Here is a 4233-nt window from a genome sequence, read left to right as displayed (position 1 = left end):
GCCATTTTCAGTGGCCACAGCAAGTGTGAGTGAGGGGACCAGGCCCTGGTTTCTGAGCCCCTGTGGTGTGCTCAGTCCCTATGAGGTTATAGGTAAGAATAGTGGACCCCAGCGTGGAACCTGTTTCCGTGTCTCTTTTTCTCCCTCTAAGGCAGCACAGGCAGCCCCGCTGTGCCCTCCCAAGCAGGTGAGGCTGGCTGAGCCCTCTGGGTTTCTCCATCCTTGCCTGTAAGTAGGGCTGAAAACAGCTCTTTTACCCAGGTGCTAGGAAAGGAGATGCTGCGTGTAAAGTGACTGGCGGCTGCCTGGCCTGGTGGTAAAGCTCCTGGAAATGGGTGACTGCATGAATCCAGGCTCACACAGCTCGAAAATACTACTGGAGAATGGGTCATTTATGAAGAAAGGTTTAATTGGCTCACAGTTAGTTCCACAGGCTGTGTAGGAAGCGTGGCTGGGAGTCCTCAGGAAACTCACGATCATGGTGGAAGAGGAAGGGGAAGCGGGCACGTCCTCACATGGTGGCTGGAGAGAGACAGAGAGAGCACGAGGCGGGAGGCGCCATGTACTTTAAAACCATCAGATCTCGCGAGAACTCACTGTCGTGAGAACAGCGAGGTGGAAACCGCCCGAGATTAGTCACCTCCCACCAGGCCCCTCCCCCGACCGTGGGAATGACAATTCAACACGAGACGGGGCGACACAGACCCAGACCATATCAGTGGCTTTCAGGAGATGTGAGTAGAAATGCAGATGCGGCCCCCTTGGGAGAAAGTGTCTGCGGGAAGCGCTCTGTGAACTCTGCGGTACTCACCACGGGCTGGGTGCGTTTTCAGCGGGGGCGGCAGGACCTTGGGGATGGGGCCACACTCTGGGGAAGCCTGTGTGGGGGAGTGAGCCCCGCTCTGTCTGGGCATAGGCAGCCCCAGCACCGCGGAGGCCGTTCCTTAGGTCCGGACGCGGGCACAGTCAGGCGTGAATTCTGGGCCCTGAGCTGGGGCCATCACTCCTTCCCTCTGAGAGCGAGCACAGGGGCCATGGCAGGTGCTGCTAGAGTGCTGTGCTGTGCCGCGTGCCCTCAGAGCTTGGGGACCTTCCACTGAGCTGTGTGAGTCTCCGTCCTGGGCTCTGTGGGGACCAGGATGATAATAAGATGAGGATCAGTGGCTTCCAGGAGCCCCAGTCTTAGAGGTGGAGCCAAAGAGCTGTGGGGGGCGGGGGAGGGACCAGGGAGAGGGGTGGGGGAGAGGCCAGGGGTGTGGAGGGGCCATGGGGTGGGCAGAGGGGGTGGGGATGGGGTGGGAGGCATGGAGGGGGCAGGGGACAGTGGAAGGGCCACTGGAGCCAGATTAAGATAGAGGGGAGGTGTTAAGACTCGGAGCCGAAAATACTGGGAATTAAGGCGAAATTCTGCTAAAAGTTTATGGTAACACACTGGGATGGGGGCCGGGTGCAGTGGCTCATGCCTGTAATCCCAGCACTTTGGGAGGCTGAGGCAGGAGCATCACTTGAGGTCAGGAGTTCAAGACCAGCCTGGCCAACATGGCAAAACTCCATCTCTACTAAAAACAAAAAATTAGCCAGGCATGGTGGTGCGTGCCTCTAATCCCAGCTACTTGGGAGGCTGAGGCAGGAGGATCGCTTGAACCCTGGAGGCAGAGGTTGGAGTGAGCCAAGATTGCCTCACTGTACTGCACTCCAGCCTGGGTAACAAGAGTGAAACTTCATCTTAAAAAAAAAAAAAAAGCCGAAAATGCTGGGAATTAAGGCAAAATTCTGCTAAAAGGTTATGGTATCACCCGGGATGGGAAAAGTCAGGTGTGCAGGAGGACGAGGCCCAAGGGAGAGAGGTGTCCCTGGAAAGATGACTGGGGGTCCTTGACAAGGCTGGAAGAATGGGGCTGTGGGGAAGGGGGGTGGCCTGTGGCTCAGACAAGGGTTCCCTGGTGGAGGGTTGGAGGCTGGGGGAGGGAGCGGGGAGGCTGTGGGGAAGGGGGGTGGCCCGTGGCTCAGACAGGGGTTCCCTGGTGGAGGGTTGGAGGCTGGGGGAGGGAGCGGGGAGGCTGTGGGGAAGGGGGGTGGCCCGTGGCTCAGACAGGGGTTCCCTGGTGGAGGGTTGGAGGCTGGGGGAGGGAGTGGGGAGGCTGTGGGGAAGGGGGGTGGCCCGTGGCTCAGACAGGGGTTCCCTGGTGGAGGGTTGGAGGCTGGGGGAGGGAGCGGGGAGGCTGTGGGGAAGGGGGGTGGCCTGTGGCTCAGACAGGGGTTCCCTGGTGGAGGGTTGGAGGCTGGGGGAGGGAGCGGGGAGGCTGGGAGCTGCGGGGCCTCCCTCCAGGCCTTTGGCACCAGCATGGAGGGGCTCGGGCCAGCCCTGGAAGGGGAGTCGTTTGTCCCTCCCTCCCTGGCTCCCAGCTGCCCACTGCCCATCCCTGCTCAAGAGAGGAGGCGGGAAGGCTGTGTTAGGGAGGCCCAGCTGGGCTGGGGTTGGGCGGGGCCGAGGCTGCTGCTGGGGGTCTTCAGATGAGGATGCAAATGCTCCCAGGGGCCTGGCTGAGGCGGTGGGACCAGCAGGAGGAGTAGGAGGGAGGGTTGGGAACAGAGACTAGGTCCCAAAGATACAAGGCAAGGGCAGGGGCCTGGTGTGAACTCACCCATAACCTCCAGGTTCGAGTCTCTCCTCCTGGGTGCTCCAGACCTGACCCTTGTTCTTCCCTTGGGACCCCACTGGCAAAAGGGACTTTGCAGATATGAGTGAATTAAGGATCAGGAGAGGGCAGATGACCCTGGATTATCCGGGTGGGTCCCCCTGAACCACAAGGGTCCTCCTAAGAGGCGGGCAGCAGGTCAGAGAAGAGAGGAGAGGCTGCCCTGCTGGCTCTGAAGACGGAGGCGGGGCTGAGAGCCAAGGAACACAGGCGGCCTCTGGAAGCTGGGAAAGGGGAGGAACAGATGCTCCCCGGAGCCCTTCCAGGAGGAAGCAGCCGTGTCCACACCTCAGTCTTAGCCCTGAGAAACCTGTGCCAGCTTTTGGCCTGCGGAACCGTGAGAGGATGAAGCTGTGTGGTTTCAAGCCACTAACTCTGGGGTCTTTTGTTCCAGCAGCCACAGGACCCTCGTCCAGGGACCAGCACCCCAGCCTGCCCGGGGCTCCCTGGTGACCTGCCCGGGCTCCCACCTCTCCGCTAGCTGGGGCTTGTAAACATTTTATACTTGTGACGAGGCCACCAGCAAACACGGAGGCCTTCCTCCGGCGCTGGCCCAGCGATGAACCTGGGTTGATGTCCTCAGGCAACTGGGGTGTTCACGGAAGCAATAACATCTCTGTCATTTTTTTCCAGACCTCACTGAAGATCCCCTGCCCCAGGCTCAAGTCAGAGAGAGAAGAGATCACAGTACTGGAATTCCAACTGGGCATCCGTCCCAGCTCTGCACTGAGTGCGTTCAGCCCCGGCTGGAGCTTGCAGACGGCAGCCCTGCAGGAACCTACCAGGGCTGACTCCCTCCTCCCCAGATCCCACAGAACAACAGTGGATCTCCACTCGGCACGTGTCCCCTCCACGTTCACATGAAGTGTCTTTTAGCGAAAGTGTATAAACGTGTTAATTTTGGTTACTGCACTGAAGTGAGGCAAGTTCCTGCAGCTTTATTAAATGACCAATACTGTCACTCCCGAGTGTGAAATTAACTCACTCTTCATGGCAGGTTTGAGGGAGGCAGAGAAAACTTCTCTCACCTGAAACCGTGGCTTTGAGAAAAATAAAGTCGCAACGACCGTGGCTCTGGGGAGCACGATCCGAATGAAGGACTTGGCGAAATGTTTCCTCTTAGTGGCATCTGTGATGCCAGGTCTGTGAAGAGCCCAGGGAGCCCGGCTGGCACCACCTCTGTGGCGTCCGGTGGGCCTCTGGCCACACTGTGTCATGGGAGAAAGGGCCACCATGCAGCTGGGTCTTGGAGGAGCCTCCCCGCTGCTGTCAGAGGTGCAGTGTGTGCTTAAGTAGAAAGAACCTTGGTGCAAAGCTGTGAGGCCCGGAGCTCGGTTTCTGCCCCTGCTGTCACAAATGACCACCAACCGGGAGGTGGGAGGCTTAAAACAACAGACATTTATTCTCTCACAGCTCTGGAGGCCACAAATCTGAAACCAAGGGGTCTCAGGGCCGCCCTTCCTGCAGGGCTCAGGGAGGCCCCTTCCTGCCTCTCCAGCTCCTGGCTGGTGGCTTCCTCGCTCTCCATTTTCAC

General features: G+C 59.2%; 1 long non-coding RNA gene across 1 annotated transcript; it reads left to right on the top strand.

Annotated features, from left to right (window-relative positions):
- The first annotated feature begins 266 nt into the window (after positions 1 to 266).
- LOC119627665 (uncharacterized) lies at positions 267 to 3792 on the top strand. The gene is made up of 2 exons (XR_012093011.1): positions 267 to 734; positions 3333 to 3792. It is a non-coding gene; the product is annotated as an uncharacterized lncRNA (long non-coding RNA).
- The last annotated feature ends 441 nt before the right edge of the window (positions 3793 to 4233 follow it).

This window comes from Chlorocebus sabaeus, chromosome 5, assembly GCF_047675955.1.
Source record: "Chlorocebus sabaeus isolate Y175 chromosome 5, mChlSab1.0.hap1, whole genome shotgun sequence".
NCBI classification, from domain to species: domain Eukaryota; kingdom Metazoa; phylum Chordata; class Mammalia; order Primates; family Cercopithecidae; genus Chlorocebus; species Chlorocebus sabaeus.
This window is presented reverse-complemented; position numbering and strand designations above follow the sequence as displayed.